We start from the raw sequence: 25,106 nt of genomic DNA, 5'->3' as shown, positions 1-25,106 counted from the left end.
GGAGAGAGGGTGTAACAAGCTCCTCTCTCTGGACGGTGAACTGCCGCTGGGGAGAGGGTTTAGCAGGCTCCTCTCCCTGCCACTCTCTCTGCTGGTGGAAAGGGAGACCAGCTGTCTCCCCTTTCATTCTCTTGTCCCGCTGCTGGGGTGCGAGACTGACTGTCTCTGCTCCCTGGGGTACACGCTGCCGCTGGGGAGGAAGGACTGCACCTTCTGCTCCCTGGGACACACACTGCCGCTGGGGAGGGAGGACGCTGCTCTCCTCTCCCTTCACTTCACACTGCCTTCTTGGCTTATCACTTTGCTGCTGGGGGGCAGGAACAACTACCTCTGCCCCCTGTAACTCAGCCTGCCGCTGGGGAGGACGGATGACACCATCAGCTCCCTGGGGTACACACTGCCGCTGGGGAGGAAGGACTGCACCTTCTGCTCCCTGGGACACACACTGCCGCTGGGGAGGAAGGACGGCACCTTCTGCTCCCTGGGGTACACACTGCCGCTGGGGAGGAAGGACGGCACCTTCTGCTCCCTGGGGTACACACTGCCGCTGGGGAGGAAGGATGGCACCTTCTGCTCCCTGGGACACACACTGCCGCTGGGGAGGACGGACGATACCATCAGCTCCCTGGGGTACACACTGCCGCTGGGGAGGAAGGACTGCACCTTCTGCTCCCTGGGACACACACTGCCGCTGGGGAGGACGGACGACACCATCAGCTCCCTGGGGTACACACTGCCGCTGGGGAGGAAGGACAACACGCTTCTCTCCCTGCAACTTGCTTGGCCACTGGGGTCTCTCCCAACCTGACAACTTCCGTGCCCGCACTGCTCCGACCTGCAGGTACTCTTCTACCTGTCTACTCACAAGCTGCACGTATTTCTCCGGGGGGTTGGGTCCGAGGAAAATCAGCCGTGATCTCAGCTCTTTGTCAAACTCCTCCTGCGTGTAGCTGGGTGCCATGCTTGCTCTGCTGCAGTTGGTTCCTTGTAGATAGGGTCGCTGTACGGGTACTAGCGTTGCCCTCAATTTGTAATCCAGGAATGGTGTTGTCTGTAGCTGTCCCTCTGGTTGTAGGAACAATCCCGCCGCTTGCCACCAATTGTAACGGACCGTTTCACTTACAAGAGGATAAAACCCAGTTTAGGCGATAATCCCCTTTAGATAGACCAGCAGCTACTATAAGCACCAACTTCCCGAACTCCCAAACTGCTCGAATTCACCAACTCTCGAACAGCAGACACACGAACCCTGGAAGCAGCCGAACAGGAAAAGCAATACGAACAGCTTACACTCCTGGCAGTCGGCATACAGTCCCCTTTCCCCCCAAGAAAGAGACACACTCCAGCTTCAGGGTTAAACAGCAACAACACTGATTTATTCACACACAGGCTTATATGAGATTCTCCCATGCAAGGGAGGGGTTTACAGTACACCAATCCAGTTTAAGGTACAACCCACACATCTCCTCCCTCCAACATATCTGTTAACACAATTAACAGGGACATATTTTTACCCAAGTTTTGGATGTACCCTAAATACTTGGGGTACATCCACAAATCCAATATCTCCAGATAGCCCTAGTCTGGAGGGACAACATATGTTAAAATCAGCCCATTCGGATAAACGGTTCGGGAGTTATGGGACTTTAAAGTATTGACCGACCGCATGGGTAAAGTATCCGAAAACAGTTCCATGCATTTTGGCCCTGCGGTCGGTCACAAACAAGGGAATGAAAACAGACAAATTGCCTGTGTTATAGAGCCTGGAGAGGCTTTGAATGAATTCCCTTGTTTGTGGGGTTCTTTCTACCGAACGGCGGGCCATTCGGTAGTTTCTATCCGAATTTCTGGAAGTATGGAGGTCTCAGCGGTGTTTGCCTAGTCGAGTGTCCGATTTTAGTTCCAGACACTCGACGGCAAAACACCGCTGTTCGGTAGTTTAAGATGGCCGCCGCCACGTGTTTGTTTCCCGAATGGCGGCCACCCAGAGGACAAAGAATACATTACACTGATTGCCAATTACCCGTTTGCAACATTGTTGCAACCGGTAATTGGAGGCACACTTATGCCTGGGTGGTCTGGTTGTTCGGTAGTTTCACTCAATATACTGAAGGGAGTGATTCTACCGAACAATCAGTGAATGCTGCATACATATCCCAGGTTAAACTCAACACATAAATACATATTTAATATTAAAGGCAGTATACTGGAATATGCTCCACAGTCTTAAAGGGACAGTATCCCAAAAGTCCCAATATGTCCACAGATGGCCCTTAAAGGCCCAGTAGCAGTAATATAAACTATTACATGCCCAAATATAGTTTTTACAGTGCAATATGTCCAGGGGCCATAGTCCCAGGGCAGGAGGCTAGCAACCAGGCTTCTCCAGTTCACAGTGGCGAAGTTGGTTTCGCCACATAAACCACTCACAATTGGGGTTATAATGATCAGGGCAGGGGGAACCTTTTCTATATTTGCTTATTTTTTCACAGTCTTTTATAGGTAGGAGAGATTAAAATTGAATATAAGTCCCCGTCAAAATAATAAGGTGGCATGAATACCGTCCATCCTACAAAAAAAAAAAAAAACATTTAAAGAAATAGCGAGGGGAGTGGAATAGAGATGACTGCAAAGACTTATTCATATAAGCATAAAAGGGAGGGGGCAGAGGAAGATGACTTTTAACAATATCATAGTAGGCTAAGGGCGGTAATACTTGAGAAGTCCCAATTCTAAGCAGGAAGGACTGGGGATAAAATAAAATCTGTTTCTCTCACTCGCTCTAGGTCCCTCACCGCGCCAGCAACAGTATCTAGCTAAGTAATTCGTTTTTTTTCTTTTTGGATATTTTAGTTTGAATTCATATTTTTCTTTAGCTAGGAATTTGCTTAGCATTAGTCTAGGCATGGATTCAAATGGTATGAAAGTGACAGAATGTATGTTTGGTATGAAGGTAGAGCGATGTCGGTTTGGGAGAGGGGTGGCGGCCTGGGTCGCCCCTGATAAGAACATAGCACCCATCGTAATTTATGCCGATTAAGGTGCTCTCAATAAACTCCCAGGGCTTAAACTCACCTCAGAAAAGGGGTTGTCTGTATAATTCATTAACAAAAGGAAAGATAGATATCTGTTTTACACAAGAGACACACTGGAAAGAGGGAGACAAACAAAGATGGAGATATGCAAAATTTCCACTTATTTTCGACTCCAGACTAGATAAAAAAAAGAAGAGAGGGGTCGCTATATTGATTGCTGCACGTTTAAAATTTGAACTGATATTAGAACAAAAGGATACTAAAGGCAGATATATCATAATTATCTGTAAGATTAATGACATACAGTATACATAAGTAAATATCTACGCCCCAAACGTATATTCCCAAAAATTCTTCAGGAAGGTTTTTTCAAAAATTCTTAAAATTCAAAAATTCAATAGCGGGTGATATGAATGTGGCCCCAGATGATAAACTAGACAGAACAAAAAAACAGATAATAAATAACAAAAACCAAGGGGATAGGAAGAAAATTAAAAAATTCCAAGCTCTTATGTCAGAATTTAATTGTTATGACATATGGAGGGTGCATCACCCTAGAGAAAGAGACTATTCTTATTTTTCAAAGGTTCACAAGGTTTATTCTAGAATTGATTTATTTATTACAGATGCATATAATTTAAGAACGTTCGCAAACTCTAAGATAGAAGCTATTACATGGTCAGATCATGCTCCAATAACCTTGGAGATAATTGAGGAAAACAAATGGGTAAATAGACCTCAATGGAGACTAGATGATGGCATATTGAAATCTGAAGAGAATTATAAATTCTTGCAATCCAAAATCGATGAATTTTTTGGAAATAACGATAATGGGGAGGTAAATACGGGTACTCTATGGTGCACTTTCAAATGTTATATAAGAGGAGTCTTAATCAAAATGGGGATTAGACAAAAGAGTAAGATGGGTAAACCATTACAAGATTTGTATATTTCCTTAGCATTACTAGAAAAGGAGAACAAACAGAATGTAACAGAATACAATACACAAAAAATAAATGATCTCCAAGAAGAAATAAAAAAGAGAATAGAAATTAAAACATCTAATGCTATATTTAAACTAAATCAAACATGGTATTACACAGACAATAGAGTCGGGAAAGCTTTTTCAAATTTATTAGAGACAGTTGTGTAACATAAGTAGGAGATATGTAATTGGCAGGATACTGATGAGAAGGTGGTAACCAGAGGCACATGATCCATTGTTGCAACAGACACATAATAAGCAGGATAGTAGAAGATATTCAGTTATCCTTATTGTCAGGATCCCGCGGGCGGCTGCGAGGGGAGGCTGCAGTCTGCTCGCGGCACTCACCCTCCAGCCGTCCGCGGTCCCCTTCCTGGCGTGCGCTCGGCGGGCGGCATCCTCCCAGCCACGGATGCCGCCCGCGTCTTCCTCTCCTTCCCCAGCGGCAGCATGCATGACGCTGCACGCTGGGAGACCGCCCAATTTAATAAACGCCGGGGTCAGCCACCTGACCCGGCATTAAAGGCACAGTGCCTCAATCACAGTGGGAGGTCTAGATATCTCCCACGTGTGATTGTTAATTCTGATTGGAAATTATCCAATCAGAATTAACCTATGAATTTAAATACTTACCTTTCCTGTTCCTCTCTGCCCTGTTGTGGTCTTTGCTTGCTAGTATTGCTACTGAACTTGTGTTTCTGGTTACATACTCTCTGGCTTGTTTATCTGACTTTGTGACTTTCTCCTACCCTTTGACCTCGGCTTGTTTCTCGTTATTCTGTCTTCTGGTTCTCCTTACTCGGCTTGTCTCCTGACTATTCTTTGTGTGCTTAGCCCGGCCACTCTAAGGTACGGTACTGCACCTTTTCTGTGTGTGTGTTAGCGTGTTTGGTTCCCGGAATCGTGACATTACAACAGGGCCATAATGGAACCTGCTGACATTCCACAGTTATTGGTTAATCAGGAAGCTAGAATGGATGGTTTAGACCACCGTATGGACCAATTTGCACAGGCTTTACAAACCATACTGGCTCGTACCGCTCACTTGCAGCCTGGTGTCCAAGAAGCAGTTGCTATGATGCCAGAACCTGTTCCCAAGCCAGTACCCTCTCCTGCTCATGTAGTGCATATGACGCCACCACAGCGTTATAGTGGTGATCCGTCATTATGTCGTGGTTTCCTAAACCAAATTGCTATCCATTTAGTAATGAATCCTCGTTCCTATCCCACTGATAGAGCCAAGATTGCTTTCCTTATTAACCATCTATCCGGGAAAGCTTTAGCATGGGCTAATCCCATATGGGAAAATACGTCCCTTACATCCTTTGCTGAGTTTTTGACAGCCTTTAAACGTACTTTCGATCTACCCGGTAGGGTTGCTTCTGCTGGCAAAGCTCTGCTTAGGGTTCAACAAGGGAACAGATCGGTAGCGGATTACACTATTGAATTCCGCACTTTAACAGCTGCAGTGGTTTGGAATAATGACGCTCTCGTAACGGCCTTTCAGGAGGGTTTGGCTGCTTACATCCTGGACGAAATAGCGTCCAGGGAATTGCCTGTCCTTCTGGATGATCTTATTGATTATATCATCCGTATTGATAATCGTATCAGAGAGAGACGTAGTCAGAGGCGTATGTATACACAGATGTTACCTGCTTTACCCAATACTGCGTTACTGGCATTACCCCCTTCTAGCCAACCTCCCCCTGAACCCATGCAATTGGGTGCTGCTGGGTTAACTGAGGTTAAAAAATCATATCGAAGAAGGGAAGGGTTATGCCTTTACTGTGGGAAAAGGGGACATCTTCTAAGGACCTGCCCTGAATTGCAGGGAAAACTTCAGCACCTAAGGCCTATAGAGGGGTCGGCCTCGAGTGTTATGTCGTTTACCCCTCACGTCCCCATTGCTAGACCGTTTATTACGGTTACCCTTTTTGTTAGAAATACTACTGTGATTACCAAAGCCTTGATAGATTCAGGGGCTGCTGACAATCTTATGGATGAGAGTTTTGCTAAAACCGCATCTTTGACTCTGATCCAAAAGGTCACTCCCTTGGCCGTGGAGGCCATAGACGGTAGACCACTGGAGAAACCTCTGGTGACCCATGAGACCCAAGAACTGGTTATGTCTGTGGGTGCCTTGCAAAAGGAAAGATTGTCCTTTCAAATAATCGACTCACCTACAGCCTCTATCATTTTGGGCTTCCCCTGGTTGGTTAAACACAACCCAATGATTGATTGGGGTTGTTTGGAGATTCTCTCCTGGGGGAAGTCTTGTCAAAGAGATTGTATGACTCGTTTTTGTCCTGTTAGCTTGCTTAATGTGCCCACAGCCAAACCACTTTCTGTTTCTGTCCCTCCTGTGTATGCAGACCTAGCAAAGACCCCGCACCGTGAATATGATTGTGCCATAAACCTCTTACCTGGTACTATGCCGCCTAGGGGTAAGGTATATCCCTCTTTCCGAAAAAGAGAACCAGGACATGGAGGAGTACATACAGGATGCCTTAAGTAAAGGTTTTATCAGAAGGTCCTCCTCTCCTGCTGGGGCTGGTTTCTTTTTCCTTGACAAAAAGGAGGGTGACCTAAGGCCATGTATAGACTACAGGGGTCTGAACAATATAACGATTAAAAACTCCTACCCTATCCCGCTCGTCACTGAGTTGTTTGATCGTGTTAAAGGTTCTAAGTACTTCACTAAATTAGACCTCAGGGGGGCTTATAACCTTGTCCGTATAAAGGAGAATGACGAGTGGAAGACAGCGTTCAATACGCGTAGTGGGCATTACGAATATCTGGTCATGCCTTTTGGACTGTGTAATGCTCCTGCTGTGTTTCAGGACCTCATAAATGATGTCCTTAGGGATCTATTGCATGCCTGTGCCGTCGTGTACCTTGACGACATACTTGTATATTCTCCAGATTTGAAGTCACATCATAATCATGCTAGGATGGTGCTTAAAAAGTTATTACAGAACAGACTTTATTGTAAGTTAGAAAAATGTTTGTTCGATCAGACCTCTGTGCAATTCCTAGGATATATAATTTCTGAACAGGATTTCAGTATGGATCCTGCTAAATTGGAAGCCATACTGTCCTGGCCACTTCCCCAAGGACTTAAGGCTATCCAGCGTTTTATAGGATTTGCTAACTATTATAGGAAATTTATAAAAAACTTTTCACCACTTATCTCCCCTATAACGAAGCTGACTAAAAAAGGTCTACACCCTAGGGTTTGGACTCCTGAAGCCCTTAAGGCCTTCGAAACTCTCAAGAAGGCATTTGCCTCTGCTCCTGTGCTACACCACCCTAATCCTTCTCTTCCCTTTGTTATGGAAGTAGACGCTTCTGAATCGGGTGTGGGAGCAGTACTGTCACAGAGGTTATCACATGACGAACCCCTCCATCCCTGTTGTTACTTTTCAAAAAGGTTGTCTGATCCAGAAAAGAATTACGATGTTGGGAACAGGGAACTATTAGCTATTGTGTTAGCTTTTAAGGAATGTTGGTACTTATTAGAGGGTTCTAGACACAAAATTATGGTTATAACAGATCATAAGAACCTCTCCTATATAGCTGATGCTAGAAGGTTGTCCGCCCGGCAGGCTAGATGGTCTCTATTTCTTTCGCGCTTCCAATACGTTATTACCTATAGACCTGGTTGCCGTAATGCCAAAGCTGACGCTCTCTCTCGACAGTATGAACCTTTAGAATTTGTTAACCCGACTCCTGAACCTATTGTACCTGTGTCTCAGATAATAGCTGCTACCCGTTTGGCTGTTTCGGCTCCTTTCCTTGATAATATTAAGACATACCAAACCCAAGCACCCCCTGAGACGCCTGTTGGTAAACTATACGTTAAAGTAAATGACAGAAAAAAGTTGTTAACTTTATTTCACACCGCCAAAACTGCTGGTCATCCGGGGGTTACCAAGACTTATAAGGGCCTCCTTCAACAGTTCTGGTGGCCTTCACTTAAGCGAGACGTAGTGGATTTTGTACAGGCTTGTCGGGTCTGTACGCAGTGTAAGTCTCCTAATGTGAGACCCCAGGGTCTACTGATGCCTCCATCTGTACCCAAGAAACCATGGACCCACTTATCCATGGATTTTATTGTAGACCTTCCTCCTTCTGATGGTCAGACAGTGATATTGACTGTGACGGATAGGTTCTCTAAAATGGCGCACTTTATTCCGCTTGAGAAACTGCCTTCTGCGATTCAGCTTGCTCAGGTGTTTGCCGAGGAAGTGTTCCGCTTGCATGGGGTACCTCAGGATATCGTATCTGACAGGGGCCCTCAATTTGTCTCTCGGTTTTGGAGGGGCTTTTGTGCTGAGATGGGGGTCTACTTGTCGTTCATTTCCTCCTATCACCCGCAATCTAATGATGCAGCCGAACGTGCTAATCAGTCTGTGGAATTGAATTTGCGCTGCTTCACTAATGCGCACCAGGACGACTTGTCTCGCCTCCTTCCGTGGGCTGAATTTGCCAGGAATACGGTGTCTCATTCGTCTACTGGCTTAAGTCCTTTTGAGGTTGCTTATGGGTTTCAGCCCTCTGTCCTTCCTGGTGCGTTCTCCGACAAGGGAAAGCCCGCCTTGGACCAGCACCTCGCCTCTTTGCGGAAGATGTGGGATCAGGGTCCATGTTGCGCTGTCTCGTTCAGCAGCTGCTCAGAAGAAGTTTGCTGATCGCCGTAGGGGTGCGGCCCCTTCTTATGCTCCGGGTGATAGGGTATGGTTGTCCTCCAGAAACCTTCGTCTCAAGGTTCCCTCGATGAAGTTTGCTCCCAGATTTCTTGGTCCCTACAAGGTGTTACGTGGGGTTAACCCCGTTTCCTACTCCCTGGACTTGCCTCCTTCCATGCGTATTCCGAACTCATTTCACGTCTCGCTTTTGAAGCCCTTGCTGTGTAACCGGTTCTCTCGTCCCCTCGGACGGCCCGTTTCCCCTCGCACTGTCTCTAGTGACGTGTACGAAGTGGCTGCCCTTCTCGACTCTCGTGTTTCTAGGGGTCGGCTGCAATATCTGGTGGATTGGAAGGGTTACGGCCCTGAGGAGCGGACTTGGGTTTCGAGCTCTGATTTGCACGCTCCCTCTGTGGTCCGCTCCTTTCATGCCCGGTTTCCTTTGAAGCCTTCTGCTTCCCGCCCTCTGGGCGGTCTCCGAGGGGGGGGTAATGTCAGGATCCCGCGGGCGGCTGCGAGGGGAGGCTGCAGTCCGCTCGCGGCACTCAACCTCCAGCCGTCCGCGGTCCCCTTCCTGGTGTGCGCTCGGCGGGCGGCATCCTCCCAGCCACAGATGCCACCCGTGTCTTCCTCTACGTCCCCCAGCGGCAGCATGCATGACACTGCACGCTGGGAGACCGCCCAATTTAATAAATGCTGGGGTCAGCCACCTGACCCGGCGTTAAAGGCACAGTGCCTCAATCACAGTGGGAGGTCTAGATATCTCCCACGTGTGATTGTTAATTCTGATTGGAAATTATCCAATCAGAATTAACCTATGGATTTAAATACCTACCTTTCCTGTTCCTCTTTGCCCTGTTGTGGTCTTTGCTTGCTAGTATTGCTACTGAACTTGTGTTTCTGGTTACATACTCTCTGGCTTGTTTATCTGACTTTGTGACTTTCTCCTACCCTTTGACCTCGGCTTGTTTCTCGTTATTCTGTCTTCTGGTTCTCCTTACTCGGCTTGTCTCCTGACTATTCTTTGTGTGCTTAGCCCGGCCACTCTAAGGTCCGGTACTGCACCTTTTCTGTGTGTGTGTTAGCGTGTTTGGTTCCCGGAATCGTGACACTTATGAGAACAAACAACCGCTGACTTACTCTTACCTTATCTTCATATAGTGATGAAATACTTATGGCAGAGCCTATGGCGATAATAAGCAGTTTGTATTATCTGTAAGATATCAACACCAATAAAAGTATATAATCCACAAGTATTAAATCAATGCAATGTTAGGAGTGACCATAACTTATACCGATCTATGTACAGAGACCATGAAAAACATATCAGTCAAATGTTTGTCATCAACAAGCTGCATTACATTATATTATGTAGGATGAATCAACCACTTAAAGCCATACATTGGTTGCAAATTCCAGATATAAGGACCCCTAGAAGAATACCCATGTATATGAGAAGAGAGGACCGTAATGGAGTTACCTGTTCAGGGATTTCCTCTATTGTTCTGGTAGCAGGTGAATTTTACCTGAAATAGTAAACCTGGTAGAATGGCCTGGGGACTAGAAAGACCTCCCAGTGTCAATTAAAATACTTGCAATACAAAGTATCGAAAACTTACCTGGATCATATGAGCCTAAAAGAATACCTTTAATTGCAGAAAGGAAATTATAATATTCCCCTTCACAACAGGGGAATCTTGTCAGAAATTTCTGAACATTAATTCCTTAAGAACCAAAAGCATGCCACCCCTGACATATCCTAAAGGGATTGCCAAACTCTCAGGTCCCCAAGGGATAAAAGAGAATACTGCATATAAAAATTAGTACATTCTCCAAATTATAAAGATTATGTTTTAACCCCTTAAGACCGCAGCCAAATGTACAAGTTGTGATCCAAAAAAAACGTAAACAAAACCTGGCATTTGCGCTATATGTCTGTCCAACCGTAATTCACCTCTTTCATATTAAATGCACCCACACTTATTATATATCATTTTATTCAGGGGAAACAGGGATTTCGTTTAACATCAAATATTTAGGTATGGAACATAATTTAATATGAAAAAAATATTTTAAAAAATGGGAGAAAATAAGATTTTTTTTAAATTGTTTTAGTTCTACATGACATTTTAACTGTGAATGTCAAAATATTGTTTGCTTTTACTGCAATACAATACACATATTTGTATTCAGCGATGTCTCACGTGTAAAACAGTACCCCCTATGTACAGGTTTTATGGTGTTTTGGGAAGTTACAGGGTCAAATACAGCGTGTTACATATTTCAGTTTTTTCACATTGAAATTCGCCAGATTGGTTACGTTGCCTTTGAGACCATATGGTAGCCCAGGAATAAGAATTACCCCCATGATGGCATACCATTTGCAAAAGTAGACAACCCAAGGTATTGCAAATGGAGTATGTCCAGTCTTTTTTAGTAGTCACTTGGTCACAAACACTGGCCAAAGTTAGTGTGAATATTTGAAAATGCAAAAAACTAATTTGAACGCAAATTTTGGCCAGTGTTGGTGACTAAGTGGCTACTAAAAAAACCCGAACATACCCTATTTGCAATACCATGGGTTGTCTACTATTGCAAATGGTATGCCATCATGGGGATAATTTTCATTCCAGGGCTACCATACGGTCTCAAAGGCAACCTGGCGAATTTTAATGTGAAAAAACTGAAAGGCAAACCTTATATTTGACTCTGTAACTTTTGAAAACACCATAAAACCTGTACATGAGGGGTACTGTTATACTCAGGAAACTTCGCTGAACACAAATATTAGTGTTTCAAAACAGTAAAACATATCACAACAATTATATCGTCAGTGTAAATGCCATTTGTGTGTGAAAAATTCAAAAAATGTCACTGTCACTGACAATATCGTCGTTGTAATACATTTTACTGTTTTGAAACACTAATATTTGTGTTCAGCGAAGTCTTCCGAGTAAAACAGTTTCCCCCCATGTACAGGTTTCATGGTGTCTTGGAAAGTTACAGGGTTAAATATAGTGCTAGAAAATTTTATTCCCTGAACTTTCGGCCTGGGTTGTCAGGCAGGTCCTGCAAATTGTAATTAATAAAATGACCTAATTATGTAAAATGATTACATAAATATATACGTAGAATTATTATATATATATATGTGTGTGTATATATATATATATAATTTTTTTATTATTTTTATTTATATATAGGTGTATATATATAGTGATATATACGTATATACTTATGTATATAGATATATATATTATTTCGTTCTACATGTATTTTGATATCAATACATATATATTAATTTTAAAATACAGTTAGAACGAAATTACGCATGTTTATATATTTTTTTATCTATTTATTTTTGTAATTTTATTTTTTAACATTGTACGTGTATTTTGATATTAACCCCTTAAGGACCGGCCTGTTTTTGCGATGTTTGTACGTTAAGGACCAGAGCAGTTTTAACACTTTTGTGGTGTTTGTGTTTAGCTGTAATTTTCCGCTCTCTCATTTACGGTTCCCATACAAGTTATATATTGTTTTTTTCACAACAAGAAGGGCTTGTTCTTTACATACCAGTATTTATATTATGTCATATATTGTATTTAAAAAAAATAATAAAATATGGTGAAAAATTTAAAAAAAAACATGTTTTTGGACTTTTACTCGAAAAATCTTTTACTTATCTACAAAAGCTAATGAAAAAAACTGCTAAATAGATTCAAAATTTTGTCCCGAGTTTAAAAACACCCAGTGTTTACATGCTTTATTGCTTTTTTTGCAAGTTATAGGCCTATAAATACAAGTAGGAAATTGCTGTTTCAATATATATATATTTTAAATGTATCAATAGTGACATTGTTACACCGTTATCTGTCATAAATCCCCGAAATACACCTAACATGTACATATTTTTTAAAGTAGACAACCCAGGGTATTCAAAATTGGGTATGTCCAGTCTTTTTTAGTAGCCACCTAGTCACAAATACTGGCCAAATACACATACAGACAGTCTGCTGAGTACACACACACAGTCTGCTGAATACACATACAGACAGTCTGCTGAGTACACACACACAGACTGCTGAGTACACACACACAGACTGCTGAATAAATACACACACAGTCCGCTGAATACACACACAGACTGCTGAATACACACACACACACACACAAACTGCTGAATACACACAAACTGCTGAATACATACACACACAGACTGCTGAATACACACACAGACTGCTGAATACACGCACACACACAGACTGCTGAATACAAACACATACTGCATTGAGGGGTGTAGTGGATGTGATCGTGTGAGGTGCTGTGTGTGAGGGGTGCTGTGTCTGAGGGTTGCTGTGTGTGTGTGGTGTGTGTGTGGGGGGAGTGTTGTGTGTATGAGGGGTGCTGTGTGTGGGGTGCTGTGTGTGTTTGTGTGAGGGGTGCTGTGTGTGTGTGTGAGGGGTTCTGTGTGTGTGTGAGGGGTGGTGTGTATGAGGGGTGGTGTGAGTGTGTGTGTGTGTGTGTGTAAGGGGCGCTGTGTGTGTGTGTATGAGGGGTGCTGTGTGAGGGGTGCTGTGTGTGTGTGTGAGGGGTGCTGTGTGTGTGTGTGGAGTGCTGTGTGTGTGTGTGTGAGGGGTGCTGTGTGTGAGGGGTGTTGTGTGTGTATATGAGGGGTGCTGTATGTGTGTGTGAGGGGTGCTGTATGTGTGGGGGGTGGGGGTGCTGGGCGGGGGTAGCGGTGCTGGGCGGGGGTAGGGGTGCTGGGCGGGGGTAGTTGTGCTGGGCGGGGGTAAGGGAGTTCTGCTGTGGGGGGTAAGGGTGCTGTGTGTGTTGTGGGGGTGCTGTGTGGGGGAGTAGGGCTGCTGTGTGTGGGATGCTGTGTGTGTGAGGGGTGTTGTGTGTGTGTGTATATGTGTGTATGAGGGGTGCTGTGTGTGTGTATGAGGGGTGCTTTATGTGTGTGTGTGTGTGTGTGTGTGTGTGTGAGGGGTGCTGTGTGTGTGAGAGGGGTGCTGTGCTGTGTGGGGAGGTAGGGGTGCTTTGCTGTGTGGGGGTTAAGGCTGCTTTGCTGTGGGGGAAGGGGAGGGGAGGGATGCTGGGTGTGGGGAAGGGGAGGGGTGCTGGGTGTGGGGGAGGGGTGCTGGGGAGAGGAGGAGTGCTGTGTGGGGGGTAGGGGTACTGTGTGTGGGGGTAAGGGTACTGTGTGGGGTGTGGGTGGGGTCGGTGTACTGTGTGTTTTGTGTGGGAGGTAAGGGTACTGTGTGGGGGGTAGGAGTACTGTGCGTGGTAGGGGTACTGTGTGGGGGGGTAGGGGTACTGTGTGTGGTGTGTGGGGGGTAGGGGTACTGTGTGGGGGGGTAGGAGTACTGTGTGTGGGGGGTAGGGGTACTGTGTGTTGTGTGTGGGGGATAGGGGTACTGTGTGGGGGTAGGTGTACTGTGTGTGGTGTGTGGGGGGTAGGGGTACTGTGTGGGGGGTAGGGGTACTGTGTGTGGTGTGTGGGGGGTAGGGGTACTGTGTGGGGGGTAGGGGTACTGTGTGGGGGGGTAGGGGTACAGTGTGGGGGGTAGTGGTACTGTGTGTGGGGGTAGTGGTACTGTGTGGGGGGGTAGGGGTACCATGTGGGGGGGTAGGGGTACCGTGTGGGGGGGTAGTGGTACTGTGTGTAGGGGTAGTGGTACTGTGTGGGGGGTAGGGGTACTGTGTGGGGGTTAGGGGTACCGTGTGGGGGGTAGGGGTACCATGTGGGGGGGTAGGGGTACCATGTGGGGGGGTAGGGGTACCATGTGGGGGGGTAGGGGTACCGTGTGCCATAGGTTCGCCATCACTGCTATAGTGGGTACATATACTGAGGCTGTGTCCTCATAGTAACTCATACATAGAGCATATAGTGGATACATATACTGAGGCTGTGTCCTCATAGTAACTCATACATAGAGCGTATAGTGGGTACATATACTGAGGCTGTGTCCTCATAGTAACTCATACATAGAGCCTATAGTGGGTACATATACTGAGGCTGTCCTCATAGTAACTCATACATAGAGCATATAGTGGGTACATATACTGAGGCTGTCCTCATAGTAACTCATACATAGAGCATATAGTGGATACATATACTGAGGCTGTGTCCTCATAGTAACTCATACATAGAGCGTATAGTGGGTACATATACTGAGGCTGTGTCCTCATAGTAACTCATACACAGAGCCTATAGTGGGTACATATACTGAGGCGGAGTCCTCATAGTAACTCATACATAGAGCATATAGTGGGTACATATACTGAGGCTGTGTCCTCATAGTAACTCATACATAGAGCATATAGTGGATACATATACTGAGGCTGTGTCCTCATAGTAACTCATACATAGAGCGTATAGTGGGTACATATACTGAGGCTGTGTCCTCATAGTAACTCATACATAGAGCCTATAGTGGGTACATATACTGAGGCTGTCCTCATAGTAACTCATACATAGAGCATATAGTGGATACATATACTGAGACGGAGTCCTCATAGTAACCTATACATAGAGCATATAGTGGGTACATATACTGAGGCTGTGTCCTCATAGTAACTCATACACAGAGCCTATAGTGGGTACATATACTGAGGCGGAGTCCTCATAGTAACTCATACATAGAGCATATAGTGGGTACATATACTGAGACTGTGTCCTCATAGTAACCCATACATAGAGCATGTAACGGTATGCGGTATAACCGTCCACGACATCCGTTGGTATCTTCAGGAAATCCACAGTCAGAGTAGAAAGCAAGGCAATATTCCCAATCCTCCCAATAACCGGACGAAACACAGTTTGGGAGTCAACTAACTCGGTTTATTCACAAGCAGCGTATTTATACAGTTCCCCATGCAAGGGGTTTCCACACAGATCATCCAGGGGATTTCTCCCAACATGCATTGTGACTTTCCCAACAGGCATTGCGACACGAGAGGGATACTCCCACTAAAATGGACGATTAAGTGGATTATCCCCTCGTGTAGCAAAACCGACAATTGACTCTAAAATCCATAATTCACATAATATTCGGTACTTTGGAATAATCGAACGTTCGGTAGATAGCTGGGGTCGGAGCGCACACTTTGTGAGAATACCGCTCTGATCCCAGCTGAATTGACCGAACGCCGCACATAATACATTTAAACATGAAAGTTGGTTTAAAAGTACCGAATAAATACGGGACATATAATGTACCGAACGCGGAACTCCCGAACGCTCTGGAAACCCAGCGGGGCTCGGATCATCGAGTAGCCGTTTTCAAGTCCAGGCTCTCGACGACCGAACACCGCTGCAGAGACAAAGGATCCAAGATGGCCGACCGCCGCATGGTCGGTAGTGGATCGACGGCCACCTAGGAGAGCCCTTAATTACCGATTGCAACAATGTTGCAATCGGTTACTTGGTACCACACGACTTGGGAGTGTGTGGTCGACCTGGGGAGCCCGTATTCGTACGGCGAATGGCCAGGATAGCCGTGTTTTCGTCGTATGAATGCTGGTACGCTGGCAGCGTACGGCTGCCAGCGTGCGAACGGCCATAGCACAATACATACACATTTAACGGAACACATCATACAGTCAGCCTACGGACAACCTATACTGCATATAGTCCAGAAGTGGCTAGATTTGCCACAATGCTCCCCCAGAACCAAGCCGGCATACACAGTCTGATCCCAACGGATCGGCTTGGGGATGTCCGGGAGAGTACTCACAGATCACTTTTCGAGTTCAGTCTGTCTGGATAACCCGTCAGCGTTACCGTTTTGTTTTCCGGGCCGATAGTGAATGGTAAAGTCAAAGGGCTGCAGCGCCAAACTCCAGCGCAGCAGCCGGGCATTGTCCCCAGATACACGGTTCAGCCACACTAACGGGTTGTGATCTGTGAGTAAGGAAAAAGGTTGTCCGTACAAATATGGCTGTAACTTTTTGAGGGCCCACACCACGGCCAGGCATTCTTTCTCGATGGCAGCGTAGCTCACTTCACGCGGTAGTAACTTGCGGCTTAGGTAAGCTACGGGGTGTTCTCCGCCATCGGCTCCCACTTGGCTCAGTACTGCTCCCAATCCAAACATTGAAGCGTCTGTGTGAACAAGAAATCTTTTAGTTGGATCAGGAGCAGTCAACACAGGAGCATTAGTTAGAGCCGTTTTGAGTTGCTGGAATGCCTGCTCACACTCTGGGGCCCAGACAACCTGTCGGGGAAGGTTCTTTTTAGTCAAGTCCGTCAGGGGTTTGGCCAGGGTGCTATAGTCTGGAACAAACTTCCGGTAGTAGCCGGCCGTCCCTAAAAACGCCAGCACCTGAGTCTTAGTCCTGGGGGTAGGCCACTTTGCTACGGCCTCAATCTTGGCTGGCTCGGGTCTCTGCTGCCCACACCCTACTCGGTGTCCCAGATACTGCACCTCAGCCATACCTATGTGGCACTTGCTAGGCTTTAACGTTAACCCAGCCTCCCCAATACGATCTAGGATCGCCCCTATGTGGTGTAGGTGATCCTCCCAGGTCTGGCTAAAGATGGCTATGTCATCTAGATAGGCACAGGCATACTCTTGGAACCCGTCCAGTAGCCGATCTACCATCCGCTGAAAGGTAGCCGGAGCGTTTTTCATTCCGAAGGGCATGACCTTGAAATGGTACAGGCCAAACGGAGTGACAAACGCCGACTTGGGGACGGCGTCATCGGCTAGTGGAATTTGCCAGTATCCCTTACACAAATCAATGGTAGTGAGATACTGGCCCCGTGCCATCTTATCTAACAGCTCGTCTATCCGGGGCATCGGGTAGGCATCAGACACCGTTTTGTCATTTAGCCTCCGGTAGTCGACACAGAACCGAGTGGTGCCATCCTTTTTCGGTACTAGGACTACCGGCGATGCCCAGGGGCTATCGGAGGGTTCGATAACCCCTAGCTGTAACATCTCATCTAGCTCGGCTTTCATATGGGTACGGACGGATTCCGGAACCCTATATGGAGCCTGTCTCATAGGTAGCTGTCCCAGGGTGTCTACTCGGTGAGTGGCTAGCGGAGTGTAACCAGGTAAATTGGAGAAGGTAGCCCCTTTGGCTTCGATCAGTGCTTGTACCTGGGCACGCTCATGGGCGCTTAGCCGCTCCCCCAGCTGAACTCCCTGGGAGGGCTCTATCGGTGCCTCGGGTTCTAGTAGGTCAGGTAAGGGTAGGTTCTCCTGATCCTCTAAGGAGGAGGCGCAGATGGCCGTCACATCCTCGATCCTCTCATGGTAGGGTTTGAGCAGGTTCACGTGGAGCATGCGTCTCTTCCCTACCCCTGAGCAGGGGCCGATCACATAGGTAGTGTCGCATCGCTGCTCCACTACCTGGTATGGGCCTTGCCAGATGGCCTGCAGCTTGTCTGTGTGGACAGGTTTTAAAATTAAAACCTTCTGTCCCACCTGAAAGCTGCGGTCTCGGGCTCCTCTATCGTACCAGCGTCGCTGTCGTTGCTGGGCCGCCTGGAGGTTGGTGTGTACCGCCTGAGTGAGCGCCTCCAGACGGTCCCTGAATTCCAGGACGTATGATATGATAGGGGTCTCGTTGGTAGTACTCTCTCCCTCCCAATGTTCCCTAATTAAGTTCAAGGGTCCCCGCACCCTCCTCCCAAATAGTAATTCAAACGGGGAGAATCCGGTCGACTCCTGGGGAACCTCTCTATAAGCAAAGAGTAGGTGAGGTAGAAACCTCTCCCAGTCTTTGTGGGTCTCCCCGAACGTCCGAAGCATCTGCTTCAGTGTCCCGTTGAACCTCTCACATAACCCATTGGACTGGGGGTGGTAGGCGGAATTAACTATTGGCTTAATGCCACATACCTTCCACATATGTTGAGTAACTTCGGCCGTAAACTGGGTACCTCGGTCCGAGATTATCTCTTGGGGGAACCCTACCCGGGAAAACACTTTCATTAATGCCTCCGCTACGGTCTCGGCATGTATATTAGTGAGGGCCACAGCTTCGGGGTACCTGGTGGCGTAATCCACTACAGTCAGAATGTACCTTTTGCCAGAGGGACTGGGTTTTGGCAGGGGCCCTACGATATCTACCGCTACGCGGCTGAAGGGCTCTGCGATAATGGGTAGGGGACATAGCTTGGCCTTGTGGCGATCCCCTCGTTTACCTACTCTCTGACATACGTCGCAAGAGGTGCAATACTGGCGCACATCCTGCGAGATGCCGGGCCAGAAGAAGGCATGCGTTAAGCGGTACCGGGTACGGGTCATCCCTAGGTGTCCTGACAAGGGAATGTCATGAGCAATTCTAAGCAGCTCCTGTCTATACTTTTGCAGTACCACTAGCTGCTTGTTAGTCAGGGTGACAGACCCCCCCACATCTTTAGTCGTGACACGGTATAACAACTCCTTCTCCCAGATGTACCGCTCCCCCTCTAGCCCGGTTTGGTCTGTTTGTGCCCGGTCCCTATATACTTGGAGGGTGGGATCGGTCTGGACTTCGGTCGCAAAGGTAGTCGGGGTATCCCAGGACATGGGGGTCGGTTGGGGAGCATGGTCTCTTACCTGAGCCTCAGAGTGTATCGGTGTAGCCGTGGTGCGAGCCTGTTGCCGGGTGGTTACGGGGTGTGCCTCCTGATAGGGAGTCTGGGGAATAAAAGCGGAAGTCATTTGGCCTAAGTCATTCCCCAGCACAACATCTGCAGGTAAATTTTGCATAAGCCCTACTTCCACAGTCCCCTCTCCCACACCCCAATCCAAGTGTACTTTGGCAGTCGGTAGCCGGTATACTGCTCCCCCGGCCACCCGTACTGCCACTGACCCGCCAGTGTGGGTTGCGCCCGGGACCAAATGTGGTGCAACCAAAGTCAAAGTGGCTCCCGAATCCCTGAGCCCTTGTACCTCCTTGCCCTCTAGGGTTACTAGCTGCCGATGATGTTGTCGGTTGTCGGTGGCTCGGACCGACATTACTTCGTGGAGCACCCCTAGCGGCTCCTCAACTTGAGCGCTCAGCAATTCTTGGGTGACGGGGGCTACCTGGTAATGGTGTGCAGCAGCCCTTGGTGCCAAATTTTGTCGCACCTGATTCCAAGCCTGCCGGCTCCGGTTTTGGGTGCACTCCCGAGAAATGTGTCCCCACTGCTTGCAGGTGTGACACTGAATGTTAGCCCGGCCGTTGTATCGGGAGGGGGGTGGTGGAGTATTCAGTGCTGGCCTGTGCAGGGGTACGGTGGGGCCGGTAGGAGTAAAATTATGGGGTGGCCCGGTAATCCGAGGGAGGGCCTTATTCTGTGATCCGTGATGCCTCCGGGCATCAAAATGCTGATCCGCCAATCTAGCGGCTTCGGGTAGGGTGAGGGGTTTACGGTCTCTCACCCATTCTTGTGCGTCTGGGGACAAGCCATTAAAAAACTGCTCCAGTAGCATAAGCTGTCGTAACTCCTCCATATTAGTGGCGTTGCTGGCCTGTATCCATCCTTGCGATGCTTGATCCAGCTTGTGTGCCCACTCTGCGTGAGAATCTTTCTCCGGTTTGCGCAAGCCCCTGAACTTGCGCCGGTATGCTTCTGGGGTAATAGCATACCTCTCCAAGATCGCCCTCTTTACTTTAGGGTAATCTTTGCTGTCCTCTCGAGGTACAGCACGGTAGGCTTCAGCTGCCCTACCCGATAATTTACCGGCCAGCAGCGGTACCCATACTGCGGGTTCCAGATCGTGCAAATCGCACAGCCGCTCAAAATCCTGTAAGTACCCATCGATTTCGTCCTTTTCTTCACAAAACGCTTTAAAGGCGTGATGTGGGACTTTGGGCTTTATTTGTCCATAGGTGGAGGCAGTAACAGACTCTGCCCTAGGTGGGGTTGCTGGTGGGTTGGTTGCCAGCAGATAGTCCTGTACATCCGATATCATCACGGTCAACATTTCCAACGATACTGGTTGCGGCAGAAACTCCAACCTGGTTCGTAGCTCTTTTTGGAATGGGGTCTCTTCCTTGGCTGGTGGAGGTGTAGTGCTGCGGGCTCTGTCTCCCTCCATTAGTTCAGCGATCAGCACAGCCTTAGATTTGTTGCTGGCTATCTTGCCCCTGGCTTCCAGTAGCTCTTTTAAAGTCTGTCGTTTCAGTATGGTGTAGTCAATCTCCATACGAATTGCCCTTGCTTTCCTTGTTCGGTAGTTCCAGTTTACACGAACGCTGCTTTTTCGGCTGTAAGGTTCGGATCCCGTCGCTTGCCACCAATTGTAACGGTATGCGGTATAACCGTCCACGACATCCGTTGGTATCTTCAGGAAATCCACAGTCAGAGTAGAAAGCAAGGCAATATTCCCAATCCTCCCAATAACCGGACGAAACACAGTTTGGGAGTCAACTAACTCGGTTTATTCACAAGCAGCGTATTTATACAGTTCCCCATGCAAGGGGTTTCCACACAGATCATCCAGGGGATTTCTCCCAACATGCATTGTGACTTTCCCAACAGGCATTGCGACACGAGAGGGATACTCCCACTAAAATGGACGATTAAGTGGATTATCCCCTCGTGTAGCAAAACCGACAATTGACTCTAAAATCCATAATTCACATAATATTCGGTACTTTGGAATAATCGAACGTTCGGTAGATAGCTGGGGTCGGAGTGCACACTTTGTGAGAATACCGCTCTGATCCCAGCTGAATTGACCGAACGCCGCACATAATACATTTAAACATGAAAGTTGGTTTAAAAGTACCGAATAAATACGGGACATATAATGTACCGAACGCGGAACTCCCGAACGCTCTGGAAACCCAGCGGGGCTCGGATCATCGAGTAGCCGTTTTCAAGTCCAGGCTCTCGACGACCGAACACCGCTGCAGAGACAAAGGATCCAAGATGGCCGACCGCCGCATGGTCGGTAGTGGATCGACGGCCACCTAGGAGAGCCCTTAATTACCGATTGCAACAATGTTGCAATCGGTTACTTGGTACCACACGACTTGGGAGTGTGTGGTCGACCTGGGGAGCCCGTATTCGTACGGCGAATGGCCAGGATAGCCGTGTTTTCGTCGTATGAATGCTGGTACGCTGGCAGCGTACGGCTGCCAGCGTGCGAACGGCCATAGCACAATACATACACATTTAACGGAACACATCATACAGTCAGCCTACGGACAACCTATACTGCATATAGTCCAGAAGTGGCTAGATTTGCCACAGAGCATATAGTGGGTACATATACTGAGGCTGTGTCCTCATAGTAACTCATACATTGTCAGGATCGGGACAGGGATCCAACACGCAGAGTACAAACAGTAGCCAGATACGTATACCGGACCTTAGAATGGCCGGACTAACGTAAGTAGTACAGTATAGAATGGTCAAAGACAAGCCGAGGTCGAGGGTAACAGAAGACAGGTAAGCGAGAGACAAGCCGAATCAAGGGTAACAGAGATAAGCAGAGTAAGGTAAACAAGCCGGGTCAAAACCAAAAGGGATAATAGAATACACAAGCACTGAGTGACTAGAACAAGCTAGAACCACGACAGGGCAATGAGCTAATGAAAGAAGCTCTGTTAAATACCCTGTTCAGAGCAGTAACCACGCCCCCAAGACGTCCTGATTGGTCCTGCAGCCATTGACTGACAGGTTGTTCCGGGGGAGTGTCCTGATGACTACTTCCTGCCTAGATGCTGTAAAAGGCAGTCACTCCCTCGCGGCCGGCCTAGCATGACCGGATAGACCGCGGGGAAGGGAGCCATCAGACCGTCTGGATGGAGGAACAGCTAAGTCTCTACCTCTTTCGGAGGTAGAGACCACAGGTACCCTGACAGTACCCCCCCTCTCAGATACGCCCACCGGGCGGAATGAACCGGGACGAGATGGGAAGCGAGAGTGATACGCCCTGCGGAGACGGGGAGCATGAACATCCTCCTGAGGTACCCAACTCCTCTCCTCAGGACCATATCCCTTCCAATCAACCAGATATTGTACTCTCCCCCGGGAGATTCGAGAATCAATAATAGAGTTAACCTCATACTCCTCCTGACCCTCCACCTGAACGGGGCGAGGAGGGGCTATTGTGGAGGAAAATCTGTTACATATGAGTGGTTTCAGCAATGAAACGTGAAACGAGTTCGGGATGCGTAAGGTATTAGGAAGAGCTAAACGATACGCAACTGGATTGATACGGGTCAGCACCCTGTAGGGTCCAATATAACGAGGAGCGAACTTCATGGAGGGCACTTTTAAACGGATGTTCCTCGTGCTCAGCCATACCCTATCACCTGGAACAAAGACCGGAGCCGCCCTTCTACGTTTATCAGCGTGTTTCTTGACCAACATAGAGTTGTGCACAAGGATTTGTCGAGTTTGATCCCACAACTTCCTCAAATTGGCAACATGAACATCAACCGACGGCACCCCCTGGGAAGGGGAATCCGAAGGAAGAATAGACGGATGAAAACCATAATTCATGAAGAAGGGGCTTGAATGAGTAGAATCGCAAACGAGATTGTTGTGTGCAAACTCCGCCCAAGGAATCAAACCGACCCAATCATCCTGGTGTTCAGAAACAAAGCATCGTAAATATTGTTCAATTTTCTGGTTGGTACGTTCAGCAGCTCCGTTAGACTGAGGATGATAGGCAGAAGAAAAGTTTAATTTAATACCAAGTTGAGAGCAGAAGGACCTCCAAAAGCGGGAAACAAATTGGGAGCCTCTGTCCGATACAATTTGAGAGGGTATCCCATGTAGGCGAAAAATCTCCTTAGCGAATATCTCTGCCAATTCGGGAGAAGACGGGAGTTTAGGCAGGGGAATGAAGTGTGCCATCTTAGTAAACCTGTCAACCACGGTGAGGATAACAGTCTGTCTTTTAGAGATAGGTAGATCGACAATAAAGTCCATGGCCAAACAGGACCATGGTTTTTCTGGAACCTCCAAGGGTTGCAGGAATCCACATGGAAGCGTATGGGGTTGTTTGGTTTTAGTACAAACTTCACATGCAGCGATGAACTCCTCAATGTCCCTCCGTAAAGCAGGCCACCAGAAGTCCTTAGAGATCAACGCGTAAGTTTTGCGGATACCAGGATGTCCCGCCATCTTGCTATTATGTAAACACTGTAAAAGTTCCAGTTGAAGAGCAGGAGGAACGAAATGACGGCCCGCAGGAGTCTGTTTAGGTGCTAGATGTTGCAACTTAATGATCTCGGCCAGTAATGGAGAATGAATCCTGAGATTCGTATTAGCAATGATATTGCATTTCGGAACTATAGAAGAAAGAACTGGTTCAGGTACAGTAGAAGGTTCATATTGGCGAGATAATGCATCGGCTTTAGAGTTTTTAGAACCAGGTCTGTAAGTCAGTACATAATTGAAGTGAGTCAGGAATAAGGACCAACGAGCTTGTCTAGAGGATAAGCGCTTAGCCTCCCCAATATAGGACAAGTTTTTGTGGTCCGTCAAAATCGTAATAGGGTGTAGGGTCCCCTCCAACAAATGTCTCCACTCCTTTAAGGCTTTAATGACTGCTAACAGTTCCCTTTCCCCGATGTCATATCTGCTCTCAGGCCCAGAAAATTTCTTAGAGAAGAAACCACAAGGGTGTAACGGTTTATCCACCCCTAACCTTTGAGACAGAACAGCCCCAACTGCTGTCTCAGAGGCATCGACCTCGAGCAAGAAAGGCAGAGTCGTATCAGGATGGACTAGAATGGGAGCCGAGGCAAAAAGTTCCTTGAGAGTCTTGAAAGCACCCAGAGCTTCCTTAGACCAGAACTTAGTATCAGCCCCTTGTTTGGTCATATTGGTAATAGGCGCAATGATAGAGGAGTATCCTTTAATGAAGCGCCTATAGTAGTTGGAAAAACCAATAAACCTTTGGATAGCCTTGAGTCCTTTGGGCAAGGGCCAGTCTAAAATAGATTGAAGTTTTACAGGATCCATTTTAAAACCCTCCCCAGAAATCACGTATCCAAGAAAGTCTACCTGAGACTGATCAAAACTGCACTTCTCCAATTTGCAATATAGACCATGTTGCAGCAGCTTGTGTAATACCTTTCTGACCTGTCTATGGTGAGTCTCAATCTCCTTAGAGTGTATTAGTATGTCGTCCAGGTAAACAATAACACAATCATGCTGAAACTCCCTAAGTACCTCATTAATCAAATCTTGAAATACTGCAGGAGCATTGCATAGTCCAAATGGCATAACAGTGTATTCGTAATGGCCATACCGGGTATTGAATGCCGTCATCCACTCGTGACCTTGCTGGATTCTCACCAAATTGTAAGCCCCTCTGAGATCTAACTTGGTGAAGATTTTGGAGCCCTTAAGACGATCAAATAACTCGGTAATCAGTGGGATAGGATAGGCATTTCTGACAGTTATTTTATTCAAGCCTCGGTAATCGATACAAGGTCTCAGCGTGC

The sequence above is a fragment of the Pelobates fuscus genome, chromosome 2, assembly GCF_036172605.1.
Source record: "Pelobates fuscus isolate aPelFus1 chromosome 2, aPelFus1.pri, whole genome shotgun sequence".
Classification (NCBI taxonomy): Eukaryota; Metazoa; Chordata; class Amphibia; order Anura; family Pelobatidae; genus Pelobates; species Pelobates fuscus.
Note: the sequence above shows the minus strand (reverse complement) of the source record.